Here is a 17381-nt window from a genome sequence, read left to right on the forward strand (position 1 = left end):
CGGCATGCCGCCCAGCCGCATTATGGGGACGCGTGCGCCCCCATTCAATTACAGCAGCTGCGCCGGCGTTTTTTCGCCGGCGCGCTGGGAAGGGGAGGTGAGGTGGGCGATAGGACCGCGCGGCCTAGGGGCGCCCCTCATTGAAATCCGGCGCTGCAGAGCTCATGTGTTCACTGTAATATTATCTCACGTGGACTTTCTCCTGAAAGTGATTTCGGGAGATTACTCGCCCAGCGACAAATCGCTTCTTCTTCGGACGACTATCTCCCCAAGCTGCCTTCCCATCGGCTAGAATGTAAATAGCCGGCGGGATGGCAGTCGGATCGATCTGGCTTTCCGAAGTCGTCCGAAGTTTCTTTGCGAGGCGACTTCGGAAAACAAAGAGCTCCGAGTGTCATCCTAGCCCATGGGAAGGCAGTTCGGGGAAATTAGTCGCCCAAAGAAGAATCGATTTGTCGCTGGGCAACTAATGTCCCAAAATAGCAGTGTGTGCCCTTACCCTAAAATCTCACTTGTGCAAACTCAGCTTCTTGGGTATTGAAGAATTTGTGACGCTAACTTGGTATTATATTTAAATGAAGTCAAGCCGATTAACCCACCAATAGCAAGTCAAGAGTAAAGGAGTCAGTGCCAGGGTATATAGAACCTTGAGGGCTGAACTCCTACTAAACCCAGAGCTGGTTGATTGGAAGTACCCACAGATATCTGGGGAACCCCTGCATGTGACGTATGGGGAATAGCAAAAGGTCTATGATGTGATCTTTGTCAGGCCCAATAAATATGGAGAGCGCTGAGATAATCTTACCTGCTGAGCAGAGTTCAGAGTTTGGAACGAGTCCTCCTCGGAGATGCTTTTAGCTCCCATAAAGCGTAAGCGTTTGGCACCTCTTCAGGGAAGATGAGATGAAAAAGAAACGTGCTCAGGAGAGGGTCTCTCAGCGTTTGTGTGGAATCCTGAGAAGAAAGAGAGAATTTGAGTGTTTCTGTTATCTGTGCAAGGCAGCGGCGCCCAATAAGCAACGCAGTGATACTGATATGGATGTTGTTTTTCTAACCACTGGGCCACTGACAATACATTGCTGCTTAAAGGGATCCTGTCATCGGAAAACATGTTTTTTTCAAAACACATCAGTTAATAGTGCTACTCCAGCAGAATTCTGCACTGAAATCCATTTCTCAAAAGAGCAAACAGATTTTTTTATATTCAATTTTAAAATCTGACATGGGGCTAGACATATTGTCTATTTCCCAGCTGCCCCAAGTCATGTGACTTGTGCTATGATAAACTTCAATCACTCTTTACTGCTGTACTGCAAGTTGGAGTGATATCACCCCCTCCCTTTCCCCCCAGCAGCCTAACAAAAGAACAATGGGAAGGTAACCAGATAGCAGCTCCGTAACACAAGATAACAGCTGCCTGGTAGATCTAAGAACAACACTCAATAGTAAAATCCAGGTCCCACTGAGACACATTCAGTTACATTGAGAAGGAAAAATCAGCAGCCTGCCAGAAAGCATTTCTCTCCTAAAGTGCAGGCACAAGTCACATGACCAGGGGCAGCTGGGAAATTGACAAAATGTCTAGCCCCATGTCAGATTTCAAAATTGAATATAAAAAAACCTGTTTGCTCTTTTGAGAAATGGATTTCAGTGCAGAATTCTGCTGGAGCAGCACTATTAACTGATTCATTTTGAAAAAATTTTTTTTTCCAATGACAGTATCCCTTTAAGGGTCAGGCCACATGAGCAGATTCGGGGAGATTAGTCGCCCCAGCAACAAATCTCCTCTTCTTTGGGGAGACAATCTCCCCAAACTGCCTTCCCCCTGCCCTCCACCGGCTAAAATTCGTTTTCCAAAGTTGCCTCATGAGGAAACTTTGGGCGTCTTCGGAAAAACGAAGCGCCGTATGTGCCTTCCCCCAGGCGATTTTCATTTTAGCTGGCGGAGGGCGGGGGAAGGCAGTTCGGGGGGATTGTCGCCCTGAAGAAGAGCAGATTTGTCGCTAATCTCCCCGAATCTGCTCGTTTGGCCAGACCCTAAGGAGGCCAGACACGCTACTATTACTACTGGTCGTACGAAAGATCTTATGTCCACTCTACTAACGTTAACGTTTGAATCGTCAGACATGAAGGTAACAACACAAAGAATTCTTTAGCTCTGATGATTCAGCATTAACGGAACGATAATCGGGAATCTTCAAAGGTGTCCAATAAAAATTTTCAGTCCTGCCCGGATCGTCGAGACGACTGATATTCAAGGCTTTTTAACAATATCGGACGCCTTGGTACGATAATATTGGTGTATCCAGAACCACCTTTAAGGTGGCCATAGACGAAAAGATCCGCTCGTTTTGCGACATCGCCAAACGAGCCGATCCTTCCCCGATATGCCACTAATGAGTATGGCTATATCGGGGGTAATCTGCCCTGGCCGAACGATCAGATTACGATGAGAGCACAATGGGCTCCGGCGGATTCAGTCGGGACAAAATCAAACCTGTCCGATCGACCAAACGACCGATCTCCGAAGGGCGAAAAATGTCAGTACTCTCCACACACGGTCCGAAAATCATACGAATCCTTGATTTGTACGGTAGGATCTTTGCGTCTATGGCCACCAGGGCCGCCATTAGAAATCACGGGGCCCCATACAACAAAATTTTTGGGGCCCCCTGGGCCCCGCCCACACTGACGACCAAGCTCCACCCCATATGCCGACCACTCCACATTGCAGTTAAAAGACCACACAGACATCAGCACTAAAAAAGTAACCCCCCCCACACAAGTTATAAAAAGCTATTGATGGTCAGGGCCCCCATATAAAAAATTGGGGCCCCAAAAAAAAAAATGTAAAAAAAAAATGTTTTTTTTTAAAAAAAACATTGGTGGCAGGGGCCCCCTTATAAGTTAAAAAAAACTTGGGGCCCCAACAAAAAAAAATGTAAAAAAAAACTGAAAACAATTAAAATCATTGGTGGCAGGGGCCCCCTTATAAGTTAAAAACAAATTGGGGCCCCAAAAATGTTTTTTTAAAAAAAAAATGTTTTTTGAAAAACAAAAAAAAATATAAAGTGGCAGGGGCCCCCTTACAAGTTAAAAAAAATTGGGGCCCCAAAAAAAAATTTAAAAAATGTATTTTTTAAAAAAAACATTGGTGGCAGGGGCCCCCTTATAAGTTAAAAAAAACTTGGGGGCCCCAACAAAAAAAAACTTAAAAAAAAAAACTAAAAAAAAAAAACATTGGTGACAGGGCCCCCCTTATAAGTTAAAAACAAATTGGGGCCCCCAAAAAATTTTTTTTTAAAAAAAAATTAAAAAAAAAAACATTGGTGGCAGGGGCCTATAGAATATTAAAATAATACATTGGTGGCCAGGGGATTAAAAAAAAAAAAAAAATACACAAACTGGTGTTCAGTAGAATTGAACTCATGGCTTCAGTACTTCAACTTCGCCTCCTTTCGTGACTTCGGGTCTTTGCGCCGCTTCAGGACTTCGGTTGTTTTCGTGACTTCGGGTCTTTTCAGCGCTTCGGCTTTTCTTGTGACTTCGGGTCTTTTCGGCGCATCGGCTTTTCGGCACTTCCGCATTCGGCAACGCAGAGGGAGGACGTACGGCTCGGGCGCTCGTAAGGGGGGTCTCGATCTTCAAAAAATGCAGCGCTGCCGGGCCCCCCTTCATGCCCGGGCCCGGTACGCTTGTCCCCCCTGTCCCCCCCTGATGGCGGCCCTGATGGCCACCTTTAGACTCTCACCTCAGATTCTGGTCTGTACCAGACTTCGCGTCACTTCGCCAGGCACAAATTCGTTACCACTACGCTAATTCACTAAAGTGCAAAGTTGCGTCTCGGCAGCCGAATGCCAGTGAAGTTTCGCCCGTATTAATTTGTCATCACGAGCATTTCACAGCGAACTTTCGCTAGGCAGAAATGAACTTCGCTGAAGTCGATTTAAATAGGGCCGGTACATATATATCATATATATATATAATACACAAAAGCCATGAGTATCCTGTAAATTATATCCTTATAAACGGTGAGTTCTGATGTCATCAGTTATAAACGGTGAGTTCTGATGTCATTTCTGTCACATGACTCACTGAAACTTGTGTATTATAATAAAGTACCCCCAGTTGCAAAATATGAGGATATTAGAAGTTACCTCGGAGTTCCATGACCTGTATAAAAACACTCGGCCTTCGGCCTCGTGTTTTTATATGGTCATGAAACTCCTCGGTAACTAATAATATCCTTATATTTTACAAGAGGGGGTACTTTATTCACTATATACGTCTTTATTGGAGATGTTGGTGCAAATGCTGGAAGTGGTCACTTATTATTATTACACATGTCCAAGGAAGCAAAATAAAGACAAAAGAGATTCTCTAATGTCCTAGACATGAGCTAAAACAAAAAAAAAGGTTAAAACAAAAATTTGTAATAGTTACGACTTTGGAAGACATTCCTGCCTTAAAAATATGAAAAAACGCCAGCGTTTTTTTTTTTTTAATCATTTTAATAACTTTTCGGCATGCAGGATATGATGACATAGCATTGAGGAGGATAAAGCTTCATCTTATCAGTTCCCCAGATCTAAGCTGGCGAAATCGGTAACGTTCTGTAAATACCGCAATCGTTCGCCTGAGCGAAAATGCGCCAGGGCGAAAGGGCGCCCCAGGGAGAACAGAGGAGGTCATTGCTGTAACATTTCAAGATTTCTAGTTGTATTCCTGTCTTAATCCTGATGTAGTTCATGCTGATTAAATGTTGTCACTTCAATTAATCTTCCCTATAGTGGAGCAACTTGACAGCCGCATGCAGCGAGCAACTTATCTGCCCACAAAATCTCTCTTTCGTTACTACGGAAACACAAATAAGATAACGAGCAGCAGAAATTGAGGAAATGATTTATTCTTTCAGTTAAAGCGCTGTTACAACACCGACAGAGGGCCGGACCAATTCACTTTTAGGGTAAGGGCACACCTGGAAATTTGGGGAGATTTAGTCGCCCGGCGACTAATCGCCTTTTTCTAAAACGCCTGCACCAATGCACTTGCGGTGCTTTTCGAGCGACTTCGGAAATTGAATCGCTGCGTGTGCATTGGCGCAGGGATTTTTTCATTAAAGCAGACGGAAGACACGGGGAAGCAGTTCATGGAGATTAGTCACCCCAAAGAAGAGGCGATTAGTCGTCGGGGGACTAAATCCAGTGTCGGTCTGGCCCGGCGGGACACCGGGAAAAAACCCGGTGGGCCCCAACCCTCGTGGGCCCCCGCCGGGCCAGACCCCCTCTAACAGTATAAAATTTTTTAAAAAGTTTCCGGTGATGCGCAGCGCAAGGCGACGTTCGAGTGGCGCAGTAGGGGGGCGGGGGGCCCTGGACCAGCAGTCCCGGTGGGCCCCGGGCCCCCCAGTCCGACCCTGACTAAATCTCCCCCCGAATCTCCAGGTGTGCCCTTACTCTTAGGGCACAAACACACAGAAGATTCTAGCCAGCAGGAAGGAAGTTCGGGGAGATTAGTCGCCCGAAGAAGAAGAGATTTGTTGCTGGGCGACTAATCTCCCGAAATAGCAGCAAAAACCCAGTCCAATCCGGTTATACACAGAATTCAGATGTTGCCTTAAAAGATTTCACCAAAATCCCACTTTTCTTTGGGATTTTTTTTTTTTTTTGACATGCACCTCCTAAACCTGAAAAAATGTCCAAAATGGTGGTCACCAAGGACTGTCCTTTTAAAGGGAAAGTATTGCCTGTGAGCTGTAATCTGACTGGGATTTGTTGGTTTGGGAGGGGTGGTGCAGAACATAGAGCTATTTAATTTTTTTTTTCCATAAAGCCAGTCCATATTTCGGAATTGAAAATGAAAAAGAAGCAGAACACAGTTTTCGTAATAAAGGCTTCAAGGTGGAGATTTGTGTTTCCATAGGGGCCTGGCTCAAGTTTGATTTTGAAGCATCTTAATAAATAAATTAGAGGTTCATTGAATTCATGATTTGGTTTAAGATTGTGCTGAAAACAGAACTTCCTGCAAGATTCAGCCAAATCCGTTGTGCTCGGCTGAACATGAACCCTTAAATTTGCATCTAAATATACAGATTCGGCTTCAGTATTTGGAAGACTCTTTCGCTATGGTCTCCGCCTTACTCTGCTGTTGCCCGTCCTTCAAACGTCCGAAACTTTAATATTCTTTTATTAGAATATGTATATGTGCATATAGGGACAAAAACAAACCTCTGCAACAAATATTTGTGTCCCCTTCTCTCCATCATGGATGTGCCGTGTATACGCGATGCATATGGCGGGACTGCGGGTCATCACTGGGCCCCATTCATACTGCGGCCCTCCTGCATTTATGTAGACTGCCCCTCTTTGGTTACGCCACTGTTTCGCCCTTAAACATTTCAGGATAAACTCACAAGTAACAGAAACCAACTAAAATAGTAACGGTTATAAAGGACAACCTAGACATACCCAACAGAAATATTATAAGAAAGGGATCAAACTTACAGAGATGCCAATTTTTAAAAACTGAGAATGAGGCAAATAATAAATCAGCGTTGGTTTCTCTGCGCAGGGAGAGTATGTGAGTTCTGCAGGCACCTCTGTGCTGGTTCCATTCCCTCGTCGCTCTCAGAGGCTTTCTGGCCTTTATATAGTCGGCTTGTTTACCAAAGTCTTGTTCCAGTAAGTTCCCCCCACCTGCTCAGTTGAGCTGAACCATCTCCCTTATCGGGAGGCATCAGAAGTATTTTTAGCCGTGTGGCTAACTGCCAGTTTCCTGCAGCTCCTTAACCCTTTTACTGCCAAATCACATGTCTCTGTATGTTTATTGTATATATATATATATATATATATATAAAGGCACTAATGTGGGAATCAATTGATGAACTGCTGCGTAACCAAAATGAACCAAACAGACACCATTGGCTCTGACATCACTGCTGAATCATATAAATCACTCGATACAAATCAATATAAAGATGACACAGGCCTCCAATAAAGTGAGAGTAGGTGGTTGTAAAATACCGATTCGTTTTAGCCAATTGAAATGTAACTTTGTCCAATTTGCTCATCCACACGCTGGGCCACATTGGGCTGATTCAATTACTCAGTTCCCAGGACCTGTCGGCCGATTCTCACTTGACAGGAGAGGATCATCTCATTGTGCAAATATGGCACTTTCTGATCTGCCATATAAATATATGGGTTGGCCCTAATACATAAGCCAAGACTCTGCCAACATTGGTCTTCAGAGGTTAAGGTCTCTTACACACGGGCGGTTTTTCCTGCGCTCCCCTACGTTGCGCTTTCTTCCGTTCAGCCGCAGGGGAGCGCAGGATTAGACGCACTCAATTATTGTGACAGGGGCTGTACTCACACAGACGCATGTATGCGCCGAACGCGGGTGAAATGCAACATGCTGAGTCCCAACCTGTGTTTGCCGCTTACATGCGTCTGTGTGAGTACAGCCCCCTCAACAATAATTAAGTGCTTCTACTCTTGCGCTCCCCTGCGGCTGAATGGGAAAATGCGCAACGCACGGGGAGCGCAGGAAAAACCGCCCGTATGTGTAAGAGTCCTTAAGCAGTAATTATTAAAACTGTCCTGGCCACGCCCTACTAGCCCCCTAATGAGCGGCCCAGGTAAAGGTGGCCATACATGCACAGATATTATCACATGAAACAATATTTGCTGCTTGAACGGTGGGAGACAGGCAGTGTCAGACTGGGCCCCCTCCAACAATCTGCCGGGCCCCCCAAAAACCTAAACTGTGGACTTTACGCATGTGCACTGGCGGTTCTGCGCTACACTGGCTTTTCGCATGCGCGCTGCTCTGTTCATACATGCGCACGGGGGCCCAGATTTAGTGCGGGGGGTTTGGAACCTGGTGGGCCCCTGAATGTCCAAGGCGACAAAATCGTTGGATATCGATCATTTGGCCGATCAGACAAGATGGAAAACTTTTCGGGTGCCTTTGAAGATGCCTGAACATCGGCCGGGGTTTACGGCTGAATTGTCAGCTAGAGGTCAATTTCTATTGTTTCTGTCTGTATATCTGACGATTGTGACGATCTGAAGATGATAATTGTAACGTGTATGGCCACCTTTAGTCTCCACTACCCACCAAACCCTGTATATAAATGTCATATAGGGTTGCCACCTTTGCTGATGGCTAAAGCCGAACAGGGGGGCGGGGCAGATAACATTGGGGGTGGGGCAGTGATGTAGGAACAGGCATGATGACATCAGAGGTGGGCACAATGATGTTGGTGGAGTAATGACACCAGGGAAAGGTTATTACATCACTTAGATACAACTGGCTGGATTTCTATCCAGTATTCCCAATGCTTTAATGTGTTCATGCCCAGTTTAACACCACACAGGTGGCAACCGTATCTCTAGCTATATTCTGCTTGATGATTAAAGGACCAGTAACATCAAATAAAAATTATAAAAAAATTAGTTAGTATACTACGAAAAAAAAAAACCACCAACACATATTAAACTTAATCGCAAAGTCTTTACTAAGAAAAAACGTACCGAATCTCCACTTGCGCTCCTCTTCAGAAAAGACGACCGGGCGACGATCCATCGTGCGGCGCTCGATTCCTCCTCCCTGGCTATCTCCTATATGGAAAGCAGGGAGGAGAAATGGAGTGCGGCACGATGGATCGCTTTTTCTGAAGACGAGTGTTCGGTAAGTTATTTCTAAATAAAGACTTTGCGATTTTAAAGTTTAATATGTGTTTGTGGGGTTTTTTTTTTCGTAGTATACAAACAAATTTTTTTTTTATTTTACTGATCCTTTAAGCCCAATTCTTTAATTCCAGGTATGAGATCTATTATACAGAAATCAGTTATCCAGAAAGCTCTGAAATACCGCGATGCTAATTTAAAAAAACTATTTCTTATTTTTGATTGATTTTCGGTTCTCTAATAATAAGAAATGAACTGTACTTTATAATAACTATGCCATGTTTAGTATTTAAATGTTTTTCTTGTATTGGTCAGATTATTGTTCTGGTTTCATGAGGCTGAAAACCGAACAGAAAGTTCAGAACAGAACAGGCCTTACAAAAACCGAACTGGTCGGGTCAAAAACAAACAGGTGGCAAAGCTAAAGTCATACCCAGAATAAATAACCATTTATAAAACAAACACCCCAAGTCAGAGCTTGTTCCACCATTGCAGCCTCCTGATTTAAAGTGAGCCCAGGAAAGTACTGGGAGAGAAATAAAGGCAGGAGCCAAACACTGGGGTAGAGCCATGGCTGACTGATTATATTCCCCAAACTATAAATATAATAATATAATTCAGCAGGACAGCCTCTAAATTCCCTATTTGCTTTTGCTTACTGCGCCCCCTGCTGGCTGAGCAAAGTACTACTGGCTAAGAGGCCGGAACATTCCAACTGTTACATGTGAGGGGGGGGAGCATTTCTTCATTTTCATATAATTCCTAATAAATCCATCCAATTAACGCACGAGACGACCGTAGACCATTGTTATAAATGAGCCGCATTGCGAGGAAGCGACGTGAGACACGGGAAGTTGCTTCTTTACAGCACGTGGGGTTTTTATCGCGAGTGGAACTGCCCGGCAGGAAGTAAAGCGCAGATCCCAGGAAGGTTCGTTCCATTCTACACGCGGCTCAGAGCGGAGAGGTCACGTGAGTAGCGCGGGGAGGAGGAGAGAATGAGTCGCTTGATGTACAGAGAGATCTCTGCTTATTATTATAATAATTATATCAGGTAGGGGCTCGGCACGTGATCCTGAAATTGCTCTTTAATTTGTTCCTTCGGGTCAGACCCCTATCCCTTCCCTGATCCCCTCCCCCACTTCCCATGAGCCTCTACTGCAGGGACCCCCAATATTGAGCTTCCCCAAACTCTGAGGGGAGTAGGGAAGACCTGGGCCAGTGTATTATTATTATTATTATTATTATTATTCTGCTGCAGGGCACTTGCTCTTGATGCATGGCTGCTTATTAACCAGCACAGTCTGCAGAGTCAATCAGGGTTGTCAGGTCTCATATTTTCAAAATCAGCTGCAAAACGAGCCCTAAAGTAGCTCAAAAAAAGTATAAAAAAAATAAATATGTGAAAATACACCATTTCCAAATTTTCAGTGATTTGTAAATTTCTCCATGAAGTAAAATGGGACAGATTTGCCTGTCACTAGGGGGTTAACTACAGGGGGGGGGCAGGAGGTATAGGGGTCCCATAAGGCCTAATTCATTTACAATTTCACTAAATATTGGTAAAACCGCTCAACCTCTGTTGACCAGCAGATTTTTGCCCCAAAATTGTCTGAAACTGAGAAGTCACAGAAAATGTGAGAATGAGGGAGACTGGGGGGACAGAGGCCAAAATCTGGGAACTCTTCTCATTTCTACACAAGTCAGTCCCATTGCATGCTGGGTATTGTAGTCTTACATTCAACTTGGCAGTCGATACATGGTTAAACAAAAACGACATTACCCAACATGCATTGGGAGGCGCAGGCTCGGCACATTAGGGCAAGAAAAAACGTTGGCTGGTTTTCAAAGTAAAAAGCAGCCTAAGGCTCAAAAAGTAGCCCAAATCTGTACCTTAGTGAGTTTGTTCTTTCAAAACCCGCCTGGGATTTAAATTAGTAGCCCAATTTGGCTGGAAAACCACCAACCTGACAACCCTGGAGTCAATTGAAGTTCAGGCAGACGGGATGTACCTGGGGGCGAGTAGCTTGAACTCTATATTAAAGGGCTGGTTCACTTCTGAGTTAACTTTTAGTATATTATAGATTGGCCATTTCTAGGCAACTTTTCAATTGGTCTTCATTATTTATTTCTAGTTTCTGCATTATTTGTCTTCTGAGTCTTTCCTGCTTTCAAAATGGGGTCACAGACCCCAACTTAAAACAAATGCTCCGCAAGGCTACGAATGTATTGTTATTGCTACTTTTTATTCCTCACCTTTCTATTCAGGCCTCTCCTATTCATATTCCAGTCTCTTATTCAAATCCGTGTGGTTGCTAGGGGGATTTGGACCCTAGCAACCAGATGGCTGAAATTACAAACTGGAGAGCTGCTGAATAAAAAGCTAAATAACCACAAATAATAAAAAAATGAGAACCAATTTCAACTTGTCTCAGAATATCCCTCTCTAGATCATATTAACTAATACATACAATACACACAGCTCATATTTCATGGATGACTATAAGCCATGTGGGAGGCAGTGTGAGGGTTACTGTTGGGCCTATGGGGAGGGACAATGTAACTGGTGTAGAACTGGTGCATTTGGGGGGGGGGTTTAGATATAGGGGCATGTGTCACATGGTCTGTAGCCGGGGCTACAAAGGACTGAATCAGAGCCACGTGGCCTGCAATAGAGTGGTCTCTTGTAATCCCCCCCCCCCCAGTAAGATCCACAGAAGTGTCAGGATGATGTTGTGGGACATTTAGGCCTGTGAGTGAGAGCAAGTTTCCAGCATGGTTGGGTTTGCCGTAGCCCTGCCCATTCCTGTAGAACTTGCCAGATCAGCAATGAGACGGTTTGAGGCCTCCTGTTGTCCCTCCTGCAGAAGGTTATAGAACTCTCAGACACTTGTTTTGTGTTGGATCCCACTGTATTTATGAGTCTTGTGCAATACAGGCCAGTATTTAATTCCAAACATTCACCACCCACCAGTCTGACCAGCAAGTAGTCAAGGAAGTTGTCAGGAGAAAGAAAGAGGCTGATGTTCTTCTGCTTAGGAATAAAATTAGAAACCTTTCTCACATCTTTCCTAAGCAGAAGAACATCAGCCTCTTTCTTTCTCCTGACAACTTCCTTGACTACTTGCTGGTCAGACTGGTGGGAAACTGACCAGCAGGTGGCGCTGTTGTAACACAATTCATTCATATTAACAGCACATGTATCCCTTAATATCATGGAATTAAACATAAATAATGAATGTACATTACAAAAGTGCTTAAAAGCCCATATCAATTTTACACTCAACTTGTTTAAAGTTTACTTATCCTTTCAGTCTGTAGCAGCTGATCCAGGAGCAGATTCTGAACGGTTACAGTTAATTGATACAATTAGTTGATCCATTTCTCAGCAGCATCTCTGGAGTATCAGTAACTATTGTATCAAGTCTAACAGCTGCCTGTAATGAAACCCAGGGATTCTGCTCAGCAGGGACACAGATAAGAAATGTATCCACTAAATGTATCAGTTTAGAACAGTTTACAGGGTCAGCGACCCCCCTCCCAGAGCTGCTTTAGAACATGATAAAGGACACTTTACACTTCAATATTAGAAAAAAAGTCACACATAGAAAATAGAAAGTAATTGTAAAAAGTCTTTATTTCTGGTAAACTGTCTGAAACCAACTCAACTAAAAAAAGTGTTAGAAGGTGAACATCCCCTTTAATGGGACGTGGGGTTACCCTGACGCATCCTCGGGGCATATAGAACCCCCTCACCTCATTATAGTCTGGCAGTTGGAAAATACATAATAAATTCCATGTGCTTTATTGGGGGGAGGTGCAGTGTATTTTCTGAATTATACAATGTGGAAAGAGACAAATCCAATTTCACTTGATTCTGTACCAGTTTAGTGAGAACAATGTGCTCCTGGGGGGGGGGTATACATCTGGGGGTCCCAGCTCACATAACCCGTTTACTGTTAGTGCCATGTGCTCCCTGTGCCCCTTATAATTGTGTAATGTTGGGGGGATACACATGTTGCTAATGTTCTTTTTCTGTTCCAGGCGCTGATGTTCCAGCTGCAGTGATGGCGTCTGCACAGAATATTCCAATGAGCCCCCAGGTGACAGTTGCACTAGGTGGGTAATTAGGAGTTTTCCTTCTGTCCATCTCCCCTGTGAGGCCCTGATCGAAGCCGGGTTAGTGGTTCAAGTAACTGACCTGGTCAAACAGAGGCCGACATCAACTTTCCTCTGACGGTCGCTGCTCCGGCTGCTGTGCTGGGGATCAGCAACATTGAGGGGAAATACAGCCCATGCCAGGGGGTCTGCGACCCTTTACTGTCTATCCCAATGAACTAACTGCCTCTTATAGTTTCTCCCCTATAGAAGTGAGTTGCATCTGATACTGAGCTGCTTAATCTGGACTTTCCGATCTCCTGAATCTACTAACTGTCTCTTTCCTTTAGTTCTAGGTGTCGTTACTGGACCCCAGTCACATGTAAGTACCAGTATGGCTGCTGGGTGGATATAGGGTTGTGATATAGTCTGTGTATAAGCAGCACGTCACTTATAAATGATCATATACATGTGCAGGGGCCCAGGCTCTAATCCAAGCCATAGTGGCCTCTCTCTAGCTGCCGTGGATAGTGAAGAGCCAATAGAAACATTTCCTTGACGGTCGCTGGTCAGACCATTGGTGGCTAATTGGCAACATATTGGGAAGCAACCGTTGACTTTGGTTGGTCACTCCTATAGCCCCCCCCCCAACCAATGGAAATGCTCTGTGTGAGTGTACAGTGTTAGAGCTCAATTGCATTTAGTTAGTTTACATTGTATTAGTACCGTGGGAAATCTTCATCATTTTGCCGTTAATTTCTTCTAAGTCTAAAGTGTAAGACCCATGTGAACTGACCATAGGTATGTTGGTTGGACTTACATAGTTACTTAGTTATAGTTAAATTGGGTTGAAAAAAGACAAAGTCCATCAAGTTCAACCCCTCCAAATGAAAACCCAGCCCCATACATACACCCCTCCCTACTGTCACATAAATGATATATCCCCATATCTATACTAACTATAGAGTTTAGTATCACAATAGCCTTTGTATTATGTCTGTCCAAGAAATCATCCAAGTCCCTCTTATAGTCATTAACTGAATCATCACCCGGCAGTGCATTCCCCAACCTCACTGTCCTCACTGTGATGAACCCCCTACTCTGTTCCTTTAAATGAAACTTCTTTTCCTCTAGTTTCCTCTATAATTGACATTCAGTAAATCTGATATCTCTTGGCTTATTCTGTTTAGCTGTGTAGGGCCCAGTCTGTAATTGTTATATAGATGTAGGATGGGACTCCCACCCACTACTTTATGATTTGAGTGTTGTTCAATGCCAGGTGGGAGGCCATGACTAGATCTATTGCCGTGTGATTGGTTATACCTGGGGGCAAGTCACACTGATGCAGGAAAACTCTAATTGGCACAATATTCTACTGATGTTTTTGTTACACAGCGGCAAATCCCTGGCACCTCCTGATCCCTTTCCCATCAGATCTGCCTACCGATCTCGTGGTCATAATAGGAGGGAGAGTAAATTGCTGCCCCCATGCCCTGTTGGCATTGTGCTGAAATGGATATGGGGGGCAGCAAACATGATTTATGTGCCATTGATTCCCTAGAACCAGACTCTCAGATTAAAACTCAGTGTTTGGTTGGAACATGTTTTATATCAGTTTTCTCCCCCCAGATGCTGTCTGTCCCACCTTGGAACTTTCTCTGCTCAGATGCAGCGCCGGCTCCTGGATGAGGTCAGTTTGGGAGATGTGCCGTCTGCGTTGTCCCTGGGGAAGGTTTGGGGGTCACACGAGGGGATGAGATGTGCCGTCTGCTTTGTCCCTGGGAAAGGTTTAGGGGTCACACGAGGGGCTGCTGGGAACTGAAATAAGCCCATAGCCTTTTGAATTTGTTTGAGGTTGTGCAGGGATGAACCATTTATCTGGAGACGGTTGGATGAATCTTGCGGATATGGGACTGAGCACAGCTGAAACCTTTGGTGAGGCCCCACAGTACATTAAACACCTACACCCCCAGCAGTTCCATTGCAATGTTAATGTCTGTTTGCTGCCCATATACAGAGATCCACTTGTCTGGCAAGATTTCTAAATCTGCAAAGATATCGGCTTCTTGTTACTGGTGCACCTGTAATAAACATTATAGAATGATAAATGTGACTTTTTCTGTTCCAGGCGCTGATGTTCCAGCTGCAGTGATGGTGTCTGCACAGAATATTCCAATGAGCCCCCAGGTGACAGTTGCACTAGGTGGGTAATTTGGAGTTTTCCTTCTGTCCATCTCCCCTGTGAGGCCCTGATCGAAGCCGGGTTAGTGGTTCAAGTAACTGACCTGGTCAAACAGAGGCCGACATCAACTTTCCTCTGACGGTCGCTGCTCCGGCTGCTGTGCTGGGGATCAGCAACATTGAGGGGAAATACAACTCATGCCAGGGGGTCTGCGACCCATTACTGTCTATCCCAATGCACTAACTGCCTCTTATAGCTTCTCCCCTATAGAAGTGAGAAGTCTGCTGGGTGGATATAGGGATGTGATAGTCTGTGTAAAAGCAGCATGTCACATATAAATGATCGTATACATGTGCAGGGGCCAATGCTCCAATCCAAGCCCTAGTGGCCTCTCTCTATCTGCCATTGGATAGTGAAGAGCCAATAGAAACCTCGGCGGTCGCTGGTCAGACCATTGGTGGCTAATCGGCAACATATCGGGAAGCGACAGTTCTATCTAACTAATAGAAATTCTCTGAATGTACAGCTGTTTACTCTCTATTGGATCTGTGGGCACTAAGCCTGTCCCTTGGCTTTTCTTGGGTGCTTTTTAGATCCCTAAATTTAATATAAAAAATATCATTTGGGTTCTTGGGCTTAGGGCACAATGTCTGAAGGTTGCCACCCCTAATTTATCCAGTGTCTTATACGAGGGCCACGGCAGCTCCAACAACAGTTACATGGTAACTATGTAACTTGTTGGAGCTGGCGTGGCCCTCGTATAAGACACTGGATAAATTAGGGGTGGCAACCTTCAGACATTGAGAGAAACTGAGAGGCTTTGTTGTCTCCTTGTCCCACCAGCTGTCACTCGACTCTCATACAGAACCTGCCCAAGCGCTGGCACTTGCACCTATGTGGGGGGCACCAGACATAGTTATGTGCTATTGGAATGAGAGCGTTGGATCCTCTAGAGCAAAAACCAAGTCTCCGGTTTCATGAGATGTGCTTCATACTTAATGTCTCTGTTCCCTCTAGGCTGTCCTGCACCTTGGGATGCTTCTCCAATCAGATGGAACTGCCATGTCATGTGACTTCTCCCAAACTGCCATCCTCCAGGGGCAGATTCCTACTGCAAGAAAGGAAAAACTGAATTGGAAACCAGCCGTAAGTCTTATTACAGTGCTAATAAAGCAGTTTGCACTCTAATGGGTTTGTAATAATCACAATGTCTGCACCAGGTCCTGTAACCCATAACAACCAGATAGTTGCCTTTTAGTGGGTGACCTGTAGATGCTGCTTTACCCCATTAGATTCAGTTGTTATTGGGTAGGGGATTAGTCTGTGCCGGGATGAATCTCTTATCTTGAGACTGTTGGATGAATCTTGCGGATATGGGACTGAGCACAGCCGATGCTTTTAGCCACATTACATGGGACCCTCCACATCGGCTTTAATACGTCTCCCTTTCTTCTTCCCTCAGGGCCCAATAGGAACACTCTCAGCTGGAATCTTTCAGGTAAGTTCACTGGTTTTCTGAATTAGAAGATCCGTGTCCTTGGCAGGAATAATTGTCGGTTTCTTTGTTTTGACTGTGACCCCAGGAACGTTGCACCATTAGATACAGCAGTTGCTTCCCCCTCACTCACTTCTTGGCATGAATTCCATCACCCAACTCTAGTGGGACTTTCCAAATAACGTTAAAGGGGAAACACCATGTAAAAAAAAAGTTGTGCATCGTATAAGAAAATACAATTGCAAGGAACTCGTTTAGATAAGCAATTTGTCATTTTCTGTTCTGACTCCTGAAACAATGTAGCAGAAATTCCCCCCCGGTCGGCCAGTTGTTGCCCCGCCCCTTTAAGCAAGTTTCCAGCATGGTTGGGTTTGCCGTAGCCCTGCCCATTCCTGTAGAACTTGCCAGATCAGCAATGAGACGGTTTGAGGCCTCCTGTTGTCCCTCCTGCAGAAGGTTATAGAACTCTCAGACACTTGTTTCCAATAAGCTCGTACCTTACATACAAATAGTGCTTTATGGTGGGTCTGACTGAATCACAGCACCCGGAGAGCGTTGCTTTGTGACAAACTGGCAGTTGGTAAAACCATTGCTTCTTCTATTTACAGCTATGGCAGCCGACGTTGGTGCTCAGAGAGAAGATGGGAAGAAATCCACAGGCAGCAATACAATCCATCACATGGAGAAGGACCTGATTCTTTATAAAACGAATGTGATTTCTTGTCTGTGACAAATAAAATAACCTGGGTGCCCTGTCTAGATTGTAAGCTCTGTGGGGCAGTAAGTGAATCAATGCAAAGAGCTGTTGCTATAAATGATGCACTGCTGGTTTCTCAAGAACAATAAAGTGTAATAAAAGTGTAAAGGACTTGTCTTTATGTTGGGGAAAGGCTGAACTCCTGGTTCTGTGTGT

The 17381-nt window shown here is 44.6% G+C and overlaps 1 long non-coding RNA gene and 7 other non-coding genes across 21 annotated transcripts; all 8 read left to right on the plus strand.

The window, feature by feature from the left end:
- The first annotated feature begins 9422 nt into the window (after positions 1 to 9422).
- On the plus strand, positions 9423 to 17333 carry LOC108719789. Of its 14 annotated transcripts, none has more exons than XR_005962157.1 (8): positions 9423 to 9747; positions 12738 to 12812; positions 13142 to 13173; positions 14421 to 14481; positions 14920 to 15054; positions 15991 to 16119; positions 16436 to 16471; positions 17077 to 17333. It is a non-coding gene; the product is annotated as an uncharacterized LOC108719789 (long non-coding RNA). The 14 variants fall into 14 exon arrangements; XR_001936266.2 differs by having other exon boundaries at positions 9429 to 9747; positions 14920 to 14978; XR_001936265.2 differs by having other exon boundaries at positions 9431 to 9665; positions 14920 to 14994.
- Positions 11454 to 11585, plus strand: LOC121395304. The gene has a single exon (XR_005962395.1). It is a non-coding gene; the product is annotated as a small nucleolar RNA SNORA9 (small nucleolar RNA).
- On the plus strand, positions 12852 to 12987 carry LOC121395298. Its single transcript, XR_005962389.1, has one exon. It is a non-coding gene; the product is annotated as a small nucleolar RNA SNORA16B/SNORA16A family (small nucleolar RNA).
- LOC121395299 lies at positions 13273 to 13406 on the plus strand. The gene has a single exon (XR_005962390.1). It is a non-coding gene; the product is annotated as a small nucleolar RNA SNORA16B/SNORA16A family (small nucleolar RNA).
- LOC121395306 lies at positions 14646 to 14716 on the plus strand. The gene has a single exon (XR_005962397.1). It is a non-coding gene; the product is annotated as a small nucleolar RNA SNORD99 (small nucleolar RNA).
- On the plus strand, positions 15034 to 15169 carry LOC121395296. Its single transcript, XR_005962387.1, has one exon. It is a non-coding gene; the product is annotated as a small nucleolar RNA SNORA16B/SNORA16A family (small nucleolar RNA).
- LOC121395305 lies at positions 16294 to 16364 on the plus strand. Its single transcript, XR_005962396.1, has one exon. It is a non-coding gene; the product is annotated as a small nucleolar RNA SNORD99 (small nucleolar RNA).
- On the plus strand, positions 16815 to 16946 carry LOC121395303. The gene has a single exon (XR_005962394.1). It is a non-coding gene; the product is annotated as a small nucleolar RNA SNORA9 (small nucleolar RNA).
- Positions 17334 to 17381: the final 48 nt, after the last annotated feature.

This window comes from Xenopus laevis, chromosome 6S (assembly GCF_017654675.1).
Source record: "Xenopus laevis strain J_2021 chromosome 6S, Xenopus_laevis_v10.1, whole genome shotgun sequence".
NCBI lineage: Eukaryota > Metazoa > Chordata > Amphibia > Anura > Pipidae > Xenopus > Xenopus laevis.